Here is a 14,129-nt window from a genome sequence, read left to right as displayed (position 1 = left end):
TTAAAACATTTACCACTGGTGCAAATAATAAATGTGCACAAACTTATTGCATTGTGGTATCCTGAAAAGCATCAAATTACATAGAAGAATGCAATTTTCAATCTTGCAAACATCACTTTTCTGGGATAGGAAATGCAACTATTAACTAGCTTGTTGGAAACGGTTGTTTAAAAAAATAATGTTTACCAGGAGAATCTCTTACGCTTTTTATCTTTTATGCTTACCTGAATGAATGGAGGCTCCATTTTGAGAGTGTAAATTGAAAGTATTCACTCCTGGCAACTGAGTAATACTAAGTAAAGCACTAAAAGGTGAATCAATATAATATTCAAGTCACAAAGTGGGCGCAAGTTTCAAACTCAGTGCAAGAATAATATCAACAGAGCCAACAAATACCTGGGAAGATTAAATAGCTAAAGTTTCATGACGAAACAACTGGAAAGAATAGTAATGGATACAGTGAGGAAACAAAGATTAAGTGTAAACGTGGTGTAAATTACATATAAAAACTATCTGAATGCATTAGCATTGGTGAGGAAGAAACAAGATGATGACCAGCCTAGTAAAATAAAAATGGGAAAGAAAAGTACATATGACATGATGGAAGCTCAGGTTATGAAAACAACATTTATCTCTCCATTGCCAGAAATGCATATAACCTAATTGCTGTTGATGGACAGGAACACTGGTACAGAAGCAGGCTAGTCAGCCCATCAAGCCTATCCCACTAATGAGATCATGTTTAACCATCTACCTCCACATTACTTAAGCATACTTCCTCCACATTCCTTAATGTCATTAATCTCCAGAAGCACATGAATTCCTTCATTGAACATACTCTGACCGACCGTCATAGCCCTCTGGGCAACATCATTCCAATGAATCACCACCCTCTAAAACTTTTTCCTCATCACCATTTTAAGTGGCCTACCCTTTATTCTTAAGTTATATTATCTGGTTTTAGAAACACCAGCCAGGGAAAACATCCTATGCACATTCACTCTGTCTCATCTTGTAAGAATTTTGTAAGTTTCAATACACTACATCTCTCATTCTTTGAAGCTCAAGGAAATATAGACTGAGTTTCTTCAATCTCTCCTCATAAAATAAATCCTGCTTTCCCATTGATTAATCTGATAATCTGCCGTGGATCTCCGTTATGACTATATATCCTTTCTTTGATAAGGAGGCCGAACTGGAGATAATACTCCAGGTGAGCCCTCACTAAGGCTTTATACAATTACAGCAAGATATCTTAATTTCTCAAATCCTCAAATCCTGTTGAAGTGAATGCTAACATATCATTTGCCTTCCTAATTGCTTGCTGCAATCACATGCTAACTTTTAATGATTCACTGACAAGTACACCCAGATCCCTTTGGACATCAAAGCTCTTAATATTTAAGAATTATTCTGCCTTTTTTCCCACCAAAATGAATAACTTCACACATTTTCACATTAAATACCATCTATCACGTTTTAACCCATTCACTTAGTCTGTTCACATCCTCTTGAAGCTTCTTTGTATCCTCATGATTTACAATCCCACCCAGTTTGATGTCACCAGCAAATTTGCAAATTTAATTAATTTCGCATCCAAATCATTTAAATAACTTCTGAACATTTGGAACAGACTTATCACTGACCCTTACAGTACGCCATTAGTAAGAGCCTGTTTTTCCTACAGGATGCTCCCCCTGTAGAAAAGGTTAGGTGGAGGTAAGCTGCTCATGTGTGTCTGCTGAGATAATTCTGGCAGTAATCCTCAGTGTTGTGGTGCCAGTGTGGGCACTGGAACAGCTTGCCATACTTGCAACAATGGAGAGGCAGCCACTGCCAAAGAGCCTTTCTGCATTGATGGTGCCTTCATTGAAGAGGCTGTGGAGGCATCAGATGATGATGCCTTCATTAGAGGTATGCCCACACTTATCACCACCCACTTCATGGGGCACTTGAACATTAGAGTTGACCAACAATAGTGATATCCCTGGTGCCCCGTCCATACATCATCTGTGCCATCAGGGCCAGTGATGTGTCAGTTCTGCATAAGGTGACATTCGTTTCCTGGAAGTCAGTGCAATGCTCCTGAATCCACTCTAATGATAAGCATTATGCTTCTCCAAGTAGTTGGTCACTCTGTCAATGGACAGGTTCATGCAGATGTGCCCGATACAGGGCAGAATATATACTCTGAGTGGTCATCTCCATTCTCTGCTCCACACTTTGCACAGTCTCTGGGAATTTGACGTTTGGGTATGTCTTCCATTGTTGCTATGGGAACACAAACTCAGCGTGTGACCCCCATGACTCTGCATTTCCGTCATCACAGTATGGTTGTATCCATCCTCCGAGGGCCACTGCCAACAGCTGCAACTGGCTCCCTCGCCTCCTCCCTGATGTGTTGCTCACTATATGCCACCCCTTCTATGATGCTTGAGGGCCCATCGAGCTGATGTGTCTGCGCCGGTGGAAGGTGATCTTGAATGGTCTGGCAGTGGAGCCTTGCATGCATCTTCCTGCTTTCCAGGCTACATCAATGCTGTCACTTTTGTCTGCTGCTCCACAAATGGCCCTATGGGACATACAAGCAGGTAGGTTTGTAAATTTTGTCTGTTACTGTCTGCTCGGTGCAGTTGAAGCAGATCCTTAAAGCTTCTGCTTTGGCATGAAGGAAAGATGAATGAGTTCCATCCCTATCACATGAAGGTGATCAGATCCTAGCACACATTTCTTTACTCTCACCACATTTCTATGCAATTATTCCAGTCAGTCAAGGGCTGCCTCCTTAATTGATGTCAATACGGCTGGATGTGGCAATTCATCAGTTGATGGAAAACTATTTCTGGTGTCCAATGCCCTCTTCTCCTCTAAGGACATGAGAGTGAAAGGAGAGTAAAGAACAATGTGCACTCCTGCAATGCGTCCAGCTTAAAAATATTAATGACTGTACACAGTATTGTCTCTTCCACTTCTGACAGAGGTCAACTTTGCCCACAGCTCAGTAATACACTTGGGTACATGGCTACTGGCTGTTCAAATGTATTTAAGTCCATTGCATTTTCCTTCTGGATGGCCTATTAATTTGATTGCAGTCGGCCTTAAATTTTTTTCTGGGCTACATACTGGCATCTTAGAAGAAACAACTTACAAAAGGATTTTCATGGTACCTTCCAGATTCATTTCGGACTGTGGGCACATGCAGTTGAGTGGGAACATTAGTGAAAGATACGCTATAGGATTTTCATGTATAATCCAGCCTGGCTCTTCAGTGCATACTGTAGAAGTGCTGTGTTGTGAAAGCTGTCATGTTTCCGATGAAGTGTTAAAAGGACGCCCTGCCTGTACATGCAAGAATAAATAGTCACTTTACCCTTTCCAAACAAAAATGAAGTTCCCTGAGCATCCTGATCGCTCAACAAGCACTATCAAAATGAATGAACTGATCATTTATCCCATATGCTGTTCATAGTAGCTTTGCTGTGTGCAACAAATTGATCCTTTTGCCTCCAGAACAATAGTGAACACACCAAAAAAGTACTTCTTAGACAGTGAGTACATTGACAGCTTAAAAGGTACTAAATAAGTGTCACTCTTAACATTTTTCTTTTTCCCTAGCTAGATAAAACTCTACTGTATCAGAGAAACTTTAACAAATGTCGGAACTGTCATGGATATACAACTACTGCACAATCAGGATGACTGATCTAAAGAGTTGGTACAAAGGAGTATCACTGAAAATATGATGAAACTGTTTTGAAATATTCTAACTTCTGATTTTTATTTGAAAATTTCAAAGTTTTAAATTAAAATGCATTTGCAGCAAGATGGAATCAGTATGGTGTCAATCTCATCACTAGTCATCTTGTTGTGCTCTGCCTGAAAGTATACACATGGTAAAATTCCTTGCCAGTTACTACCATGACAACACTGACCTTTAAAAATAAATTAACTGCAGCAAGTGGCTCCGTGTTAGCTTCATCGCAATCCAACTGGTCTTCGCACGTTTCAACATTTTAAAGTAAAATGCTATAATTATTACCAAGGGGCCTTCACACAATTCTTCTGTGTACAGGTCCAATGTTCTTCACATTACAGAAGTACTAGCAAGATTTTGCAATTATCTTTTACCCCATTTAAAAGATTGGTACGCAGACATGCAAATCAATAAGTATGCTTTAGAGCTATGATGAGATCTTTTGGCATAAATATCATTATAAGAGAGCATTACAGGGCTTTGTGCCTTGAGACAAGCACACAGCAAATAAATAGAACTGAATTCCAATCTGCAAACCATGTTCATTATAACCATAGAGAATTCTAATCACAGTTTTTTCGGTAATTGAACATTTAAGGCCATAAGGAAAAGGAAAGACAAAAAACTCACCAGAATGTAGAGCTAAAGGATTGATGCTGGTTAACAGTAGGTGCAATAGTGGCTTACAGAGAAACTCAATGATGTGAGCCTTTGAATAACCAGAGAGCTAGAATGACATATTTCTTTGCTGGCATGCCTTATTTAACTAACAAAACAAAAAGACCTACATTCTTGCCTAACTTCAAAGCAGGACAGTCCTAGTACTGTTCAATTGCAATTGGAGTGAAGAGGGAGAGCAGCCAAACAGCAGCAGCATGTCAGATTATAAACAGCATTCCATCAGCAGTGATCCACTAAACGCACTGCTATAAAGAATTCTAAAATAATCTTGGGAGTTTAGGCCTCCAATAGGAAGCATGGTGCGAGAAGTGAGATCACCTCTACAAAGCAAGTTAAAGAACAGTATCCTTCCTAACTAATTGAATGAATTTTGAAAGCCTGGCTAAAAACAAGATTTGGCCTTAACTCATGTAGCAACACATCTCAGACATGTTTGTTTTTCATTGCATCATCTGTTGTCGATTGGTACAAATGCAGATTAAAACTTATTTCACGTTTCCTTGGTTGCTTGCTTTGTGTTACTTATGACTCTCAGGGGCTGAAAGTAATCTTTAATGTTACCATAGACACCACAATTCCCTTTGATTGAAATTATAGACTGATTTATCCTCTTTCTTCCCAGGCACTGCTGCTTCTCTTCTCCAGCTGCCCCTCTCCTGCAGTGTTTGTTTTCCTTTATCTCTGCCTGATTTCCAGCCTCGCTGCAATGCTCAATGATGGAGGATTCATAATCCTCTAGGCAGAGAATTCCAATAATTTTTTATCTCCCAGTGTAGAAATTCTCCTAATCAAATACATAAATGATCAACCCTTTATCCTGAGACTTTACCCCTACCTCTGCTTCCTCAGGAGGTTAAGGAAATTTGGTATATCCATAAGGACCCTCACTAACTTTTACAGACACATCATAGAAGACATTCTACTTGGATCCATGATGGCTGGTACGGCAACTGCTCTGGCCAGCACCATAAGAAACTACAGAAAGTTGTAAATACAGCCCAGACCATCATGAAAGCCAACCTCCCATCCACTGACTCCTTCTATACTTCTTGTTGCCACAGAAAAGCAGCCAACATCAAAGACCCTTCCCACTCCAGTTATAATCTCTTCAAACTTCTTCCATCAGGCAGAAGACACAAAAGATTAAACACACATACCAACAGGTTCAACAACAACTTTTCCCTGCCATTATCAGACTGCTGAACGGACCTCTCAAATTTCACATCTAATGCCGTAACTTTGCATACCTTGCCTTCTTCAATCACCTTATGATCTGTATGACTTTGCATGTTATGATTTGCCTATACTGCATGCAAAACAAAGTTTTTCACTATACTTAGGTACATGTGGCAATAGTAAATCAAACCAAATCAAATCAATCCACATACTTCCTCTTTGCATCAACTATCTCTCAGTGTTTGCTCCGGCAAGCCCCTTCAAGAATGCTATAAGTTCCAAATAGGTCACCTCCTAATCTCCTGAACCTCAGAGAGTATAGACCACATTTATTCAGCTTCTCGTCACAAGAGGTAATCGAGTGTATCTTTGCTGTATTGCTGCCAATGCGAGTACATCCTTCCTTAAATAAGGAAACCAAAACAGCGCACAATACTCCCAGGGAGTACACACCAAAGTCCTGAACAATTCCTTTTCTTGCAGTCCCCCTCCAATAAGTGGCAAAATCCAAGATAACTATGACTGGGGACTTTAGTTATTGTTTTGAATATCAGTACTAACTGGTCCTACACTCTATGAGAAAGAAATTGTTTTAATAGTAAAAAACTTGACACAGATGGGGTGAAACTAAATATGGACATCCTTTCAAGCAGTGTGGACAAAAATAATGTCAGCATTACTCTGGCTCTCACAGTAAAGGTGGAAACATGGTGTGTACAAAGAAAAGAACGTATAATGTTTGTGTGATTACATCAAAAATAAATGGCAACACTGAAAAAGGAAATCAGAATTTCTATACTTTACAATGGCCCTCACAAATTTAAGCTTATAAAGAGTTAATTGAGAACATGTAGTTTGGTGTTCCAATTTGTTCGGCATTTTAATACTTTAAAATGGTTTTAAAACTGGGTGAACTTAGTAACGTTTGTGCCAAGGGCAAAGGGCTATATTTCCATTTTGTTAGAACAAAATCTCAGTAAAATGATGCCATTGTTTTACTAAAGCTACTATCAGCTAAGTAGTCGGCTGGAATGTTGTCTCTGGTATATAATAAATGACTTGGCAACCCTATAACATGCATTCTGGGACAGTTTGAACATTCCAATGGTGCAGGCCACGTTGTCATTGTAATTCTTTTTGTTGCAAAAGAGAAATAAATTAAAGTATGGCGAGGATTTGGTAAAGATCTCTTCGTGAAAGCAGAGTAAGTGAAAATGTGAGGTACTATCTTTTCACGACTTTAAACCATTTATTACTACTTCGTTCATTTTTAAACATAAAGAAATTATCATATTATTAACTTTACTAACCGAGCTTTATCAAAGCAGTAGTTACATTTTATGATCCATGTCTTATTCTATTGTTGGTGTTACCTCAGCCCAGCATGCCAACATTTGAGGACGGCGCACATATCTTTCCTCTATAGGGCTCAGGCTGAAATGTTCTCACAGAAATGTGCCCAAAATACCAAGTAAGGAGATAAATTACATTGTTACTCTGTATTGCTCTTCACACCCACTATTCCATTACATTCCATGTGACTGGGACTTGAAAATTTAATTACAACAATTCAGATATTCCTAAAACAAATAATTAATTACAGTGTACCTGGTTCTGATTTAAAGTACAGGTCATAGTTCAGCCTAGATTGAATTTTCCCTTTTTAAGTGAGGTGCTTTGTCAAGTGAGCTTCATGGCATCCAGTCCACTGTTGCTGAGAACAACTTTTATTATGATTCTTCAACTCTTCATTTTATTAATTATGCAAGTGGGCTCTAGCAAACATTTCGGGAATTCTACAGTTGAAGAGATCGAAGTGCTCAGTACTGCAAGAAGTTTTCGAACCTCCAGTACCTGTTCAGTGCACACCACTTCAGTTGCTGCAAGCCAGAAATAACTCCTCAAACAGCAGTGTTTGAGCCTTGACATTCAGGACATAGATTGGACAAAAGGAAAGCTCTCTTTCCCCTAGTGCACGGGAAGGTATTTAGAACTGTTGATGAACAGGATGGCGAAAATGAAAACAGTCCTTTATTCAATTTGAGCATGACATGAGGCCATGTCACCAATCCAGCCAGCCTGAACATAATGTCCTGACTGAAGTAAGAGTGTCAATAGAAGAACAATGCTCTTCAGTGCTCTGCAAGGGTAAATGTAACTACCTTCTCTCTGCTGGCCCACACTCACAGAGGCACTACTCACCCCATTCCTGTCTCTGAATGCAGCTCTCACAAAGGCTCATGGACTATAACACCCATGATTATATGCATCATGTCCAATCAATGACTCTTGCACCCTTCCTGCCCTCTGTGCTTCCTACTTCCTCGCCACTTTGACTGTTCATTTATCACCACTAACTGCCTTCCATCCACTTCCATCAATTCCTCCCTTTGTCTCTTTGAAGCTTGAACTGGCCCACAACTGAGTCTGAAAATGTAAAGGGTTGGTAGTTATCAGACCCTAGCATCCTCTGCGGTCCAATGAAAATGTTGAAATTGGTCAGAGAAGTACACAACCACTCACGTGGGAATGAATAGATTCATTATGAGACAGGTCTCATTGCCAAAAAGACTAATTCACTGCCAATCTGACCAAACTTCTATCCTTCTTCAAAAACTTATTTCCATTCTTAATTAAAAGCAGTGTACTGTGGATGCTAGACACTTGTATATTGGACTTGAAATATTGACTCCATTTCTTTTTCCATTGATGCTAGTGGGGAGTGGGGGTGTGGAAGCAGGGGCAGGATCTACAATCTCACTCCAGCTGCCTCTTCCTCTCAAGTAATTTTGAATAACCTTTCCCCATTTTACTATTATTTGTTCATGGGATGTGGACCTTATTGGCTCGACCAGAGTTTATTGCTCATTACTGAGAGTCAATAGTGTTAATGTGTGTCTGGAGTCACATGCAGGCCAGACCAAGCAGCAGATTTCCTTCCCTAAAGGACGTTTGTGAACCAGATGGGTTTTTTTACAATGATCAACAATGTCTATGTAGTTATCATCCGGGTAGATCTTTATTTCAAATTTTTATTGAATTCCATTTTCACCATATTCCATGGCAGGGTTTGACTTCTTGTCAATAGAATTCTTGAATTCTGGATTATTAGTTCAGTCATATTACCACTACTTTACTCCCTCCCCAGATGCTTTGTAAACTTATGTTCACTTACACTGTTGAAGTATCTGTGTTTATATATCTTCCAATTTGGACTTGGATAAGTTACACCATGGGAGAGATGAACAATCTCTTCAGGCATCCCAAGGATGAAAGAAGTTTTAATAGTCAAGCATTGCTCACGTCTCACAAGCAACCAACTTCTTGACTGCTAAGTCTCAAATGTCAAGGATAATTGAACTGTAACATTGAGAACTGCATCAAGGTGTTGCACTTTAATGTGGACAGCATGAGGTTATGTCACACCCTTTACACCTCATCCCACACTTCTCCACACCTTGAAAGTGAGAGCATGGAATCAGTGATGATTCCTCACACCTCTGATGGGGAAGATTCATTCTATGTGTCAGATATTATAGGCAGCACAATTCCTATAAATGCTGGGAGATGTTCAAGGCAAGTTGACATTTCCACTCTCCGTCATGGCACATTGATCTGCTGAGAAAAGCTATATAAAGCTTTACTGCTCACAGTAATGCAGTAATGCTGCCCTGGAGGATGCTCAAGCATTTCAGGATAAATTAGCAGTCTGTGAGTACTCTGAAACATTGAAAAGTTATTGATAATGGCAAATCAAATGAAGTTTCCTCACGATTCCTCTCAACCTGCTGTCTATCATGAGAGACATCACTGCACACCACTCAGATATGATATCTTGACAGATGCCATGACAGCTACCTAATCTTAGTGCCATGCGATGTTAGTTCACTGTCTCACGGACAACTGCATTTTCCCTAAAGGTCAGCAGGACCTGTCACATGTAGATACCTAAAATGAGATCACCCAACGATATCAAGCATACAATTAGATGGTTAATGAGACATTTATTCAGCAACAACAAAGGTCAGGGACTACAAAGATCATAAGATTCTCATGTCATTTGTACTTAACAGAAGCTACTTACCATATCACCCACAACACATTAAACAATTAAATGGATTCCAAAGCTGGCTCATTCATCCTGGATGTGGGTTTCAATGAGGTTGTTTCTGACCTCTTGGGCTTGATGATGCTCTGTCATGTTGTTTCAGACAGTTCCCCTGGTCAACGTCCTGTTTTTCAACCTCAGCTTCACCCTCATAACCTTGTTGCTGATTCCCATGTTGTCCGAATCCTGGACATGTACCCCTTTTATTGGATTCAGTTTTGAAACAGACAGCATTCCATGCCAGTCGCCCTTTCTGGTTACAGTGCAAGGCTCTCCAGGAGACGGAGCAGGTAATAAAACCTCATCCTGGTATTTTCCATTGTATCCCTAGTCAAAGCGTGGGCAGCATGGCATCTTTGTTCTGCCTCTGCCTGAGAGTTTCATAAAGTTGTCATGAACCATATCTGGAAAGGTAACTCCTTGTCCCTCAACTGCCATCCCTGAGGGACTTGGAAGGAGGCAGCAATTCCAGTAAGAGTCACAGTAACTTCTTGGATATCAGGTGCAGACCTCCAAAATTTGAAATTGAAGAATTTGACCAGCACTTAGACTGACTATGGCAGTTGCTCCACCCATCCCTGCCCAGTTGACTGTACTCCCACTTCACCCTACTAAGGACTGCTCCCCTCAGACTTTCACACATGGCTATTTGCTTGAAGCACATGCAGTGTGTAAATTGATGACACATGCTGCAGGTCTGACACTAACATACCTTGGCCCTACACAGCACATGGCTGCAGCGCAGCACGTTCATCCCCTGTTAGCCAATGGATTGATTATTCGGTGCTCTCCACCACCACAAGATGCCTTCCTCTCATTCTGTGCTAAAAAGTGATGAAAGTCACAGAAGTTGTCAGCCAGTAAGTGAGGAATAAAGACCATGTGCGCTAAGAAAGTATTGTGAGCCACACAAAGGCTGGCAGCCCATAAGCGTGTGCTAAGAAGGCAATGTGACGTATACTGAGGCTGGGAGCCTTCAAGTAGGTGCAAAGTGACTGAGCACTAAGAAAGCAAGATAAGAGGCATAATTGATATCCTGTGCAGATGTGTGAAATGTGTCTCTTTTCCTGCAAACAGTGACCTGACATATAAGTCATAGGTGCCCCTGAACTCCAAAGTAGTGTTGAAACGCTGAAGTGGTGCATGAGTTGGTCCAACAGCAAGCAAGATGATGTGGTGAGGCTGGTGGTTTGCCAATGCCAACTTGAATAAACATTTGAAGTTGATAGTGGTCATGGACCAAGTGGGGACATTGTTGTGAAAAGGCAGCTGCAAAATGGCTAGAGCAAGCATTCCGTGGACTTGCTCTAATTTCCATTTTGCACCATTTAGTTTCTCAGTGAAAGAAAAGAGGATCAGAAGTGGTGTGTAAATAAGGTATGTCGGGGTTTTACTGAGATACAAATGCACAGAAGTAGGGTAGTTGCTGTTCATTGGTAAGGTTTTTAAATCATGATTTATGCTTTGAAAGAAAAATCATGAAAATTTTTCTCAACATTGACAATTGGACTTTTTCATTCTCAGCTTATTTTCCCACTTTTCTCACCATGATTCATGCCACACCAGGAAAGTGAATATTATGATATTATGACCCCACTACCGCTGCATCTCAATTCTTCCAATTGTTTATCAACTTATGAAATTTCCCTATCCATAAACCAACTAAATCAGCATCAAGTATAGGCAAGAAAAGATGATCCAGTCTATACGTATCTCCTTGCGCAACAAAAACAGAAGTTGCTGGAAGCTCAGCAGGTCTGACAGCATCTGTGAAGAAAATATCAGAGTTTTTGTTGCAGTTTTGAGGAAGGGTCACCAGACCCAAAATGATAACACTGATTTTTTTCTTCACAGATACTGTCAGACCTGCTGAGCTTCCAGTAACTTCTGTTTTTGTTCCTGATTTACAGCATCCGCAATTCTTTTCATTTTTATGTGTGTTCTTGTGCTCAGGAGCCACTCAGGAAAGCTTCAACTCTTTCATTCTTCAACACCATTAGCATCTCTTCTTTCCACATTCAATCAAGAGTCTTCCATTTACTTTGATTATAAAACTACAATTTAGTCTACATTCACTCCATTTGGTAGTCAACTACAATTCCATGAGATGGGGGGTGGTGGTGACTCACTGTAATGTTGGTGTTGGTAGTACATGATCTTTGTTTCATATTGATGCTGGATGTGGTTCTATTCTTATCCATCTAATTGTAGCCAGAGAACCACTTGCAATGGCTTCTCTTCCTGCTCCTGCATCATTACACTGGTGCCACCCAAGGATCGATCCTTGACTTTTTCCTAATTCCCATTAGCAAAATCAAAAAGACCAGCATTAGTTTTCACACATACACTGACAACACTCAGCTCTACCTCTACACTTCCTGTTTTGACTTCTCCACTGTTGCTAAATAATGGACTGCTTATGAGACATCCTATACTGGCTGAGCCAAATTTCTTGCAATTATATATTGAGAACACTGAAGCAGTTCCCTAATCAATGATTCTATCCTTCACCCAATTGTCTGCGATTAAACCAGTTTGTTTGCAAATTTGGTCACAATAAAAAAAAGTTGTAAATAAAGGCTAATCTAATAGTAATCATGTAGCAAGTATGAATTGTTAAAAAGATATCAGGTTCACTAATGTTCTTTAGGGAAGGAAAATCTCAACGCTCACAAAAACAGCATTGGTGTTAAAGACTCAACAGGTCTGGAAGTATCTGTGGACAGAAAGTAAAATTAACTTTTCGGGTCTGGTAACTCATCCTCAGATCTAGGCATAGTTCTGAAGTTCTAAGCTAGAACTTTAGCTCTGAAGAAATGTCAACTCTATTTCCTCTCCACAGATGCTGCAAGACCTGCTCAGTTTTTAAAAGCAATTTCTGTTTGTGTTTCAGATTTCCAGCATCCAGAGGCCTTTGGTTTACAATGTGGCATCCTTATCTGGTCTGGCCTACATATGACTCCAGACCCAACTCTTACTCTTAACTTCCCTTTTCACAATCAGGGATTGGCTGTAAGTACTATCCTAGCCAGTGAGGGCCGCATCCCATGAACAAATGAAAATATATTGCCCAACTTCACCTCTGTCTCAGCTCATTTGATTCTGAAACCCTGGTTCGTGCTCTAGTTACTACTACATTTGAATTTTAAAGTACACTCCCAGATGGTGTCTCACATTCTACCTACCGTAAACTTCACGGCATCCAAAACTCATAAAGCCCCCATCTATCTTCCAGGCTGAATGCACAAGTGGAAATGTCACTGGGCTAACAATTCAGAACGCAAACTAAATATTCTAAGGATGTCAGTTAGAACACTGGCATGGCAGATGGTGAAATTTGAATTCAATTTTCCCTATTCCACTATCACTCCTATGTTTTATCTCCTGGTTAAGCAATCTCTCAATTTTCAAAATGCCTCACATCCATCTCGGTAATCTCCTCCAACCCTACAAGCCTTAATGATACATTTGTCTTCTAATCCTGGTCTCTTAAACAGCCCGGATTTTAACCACTCCGTCATTTTTGCTTTTACCTTCAGCTGCCTAGGCTGTAAACTTTGGAATTACCTCCTTCTACCTCTCTACCTCATTTTACTTCAAAATTACCTGGTACACCCAGCTTTTGATCATTTGATCTAACCTCTCCTATTAGATCTATCCTAGCTCAGATATATTTGTTTCATAATGTACCTGTTAAGTGCTTTTGGACATATTACTACATTTAATGTGCCACATAAATAAATGTTGCTGTGTGGTGTTAATCCATCATTTAGGCTTAGTCTAAGCCAACAAGCAATTAATAGTAGAATTTGAGGTGGGCAAATGCAAAGCTATCCACTTTAAATCTGAACAACACAGTTCAGAATATTTTATTAAGGATTAGACATGGAACTGTAGAGAAGCCAAAGGGTTTAGTTACTCATGCACACAAATCACTAATATCTAATGCACAAGCACAAAATATAATCAAAAAGCCAATTTGCTTATAAATTCATTCTTAGGATGCGAGCACCACATTGCAAAGCCAGCATTTATTTCTGAGCTCTGATTGCTTTTGATAACAAGCCATCTACAACTGGTTGGCATGCTTAGGCACTTCAGAGGGCAGTCTGGAGTCAACTCCTAGGATGTAAGATTATGTATAGACCAGCTGGGAAAAAGACTAAAAATTTCTTCCCCTGCAGTTTATTAGTAAATCGGATGACTTTTGACAACAATTCATTTTTTACAATTGTATTAATGCATTTGCTTTAAACTCCACCACCTGCTGTGGTGTTGTTTGAAACCTTATCTCTGTAGCATTAGAGATAATGGGAACTGCAGATGCTGGAGAATCCAAGATAATAAAGTGTGAAGCTGGATGAACACAGCAGGCCAAGCAGCATCTCTGAAGCACAAAAGCTGATGTTT

The 14,129-nt window shown here is 40.0% G+C and overlaps 1 protein-coding gene across 4 annotated transcripts in view; it reads right to left on the bottom strand.

Annotated features, from left to right (window-relative positions):
• Positions 1 to 14,129, bottom strand: part of LOC125458319 (protein Shroom1-like) — a 74,885-nt gene that overhangs the window by 39,885 nt on the left and 20,871 nt on the right. The gene's annotated exons all lie outside the window — the stretch shown is intronic.

The sequence above is a fragment of the Stegostoma tigrinum genome, chromosome 13, assembly GCF_030684315.1.
Source record: "Stegostoma tigrinum isolate sSteTig4 chromosome 13, sSteTig4.hap1, whole genome shotgun sequence".
Classification (NCBI taxonomy): domain Eukaryota; kingdom Metazoa; phylum Chordata; class Chondrichthyes; order Orectolobiformes; family Stegostomatidae; genus Stegostoma; species Stegostoma tigrinum.
Note: the sequence above shows the minus strand (reverse complement) of the source record. Positions and strands in the feature narration are given on the sequence as shown.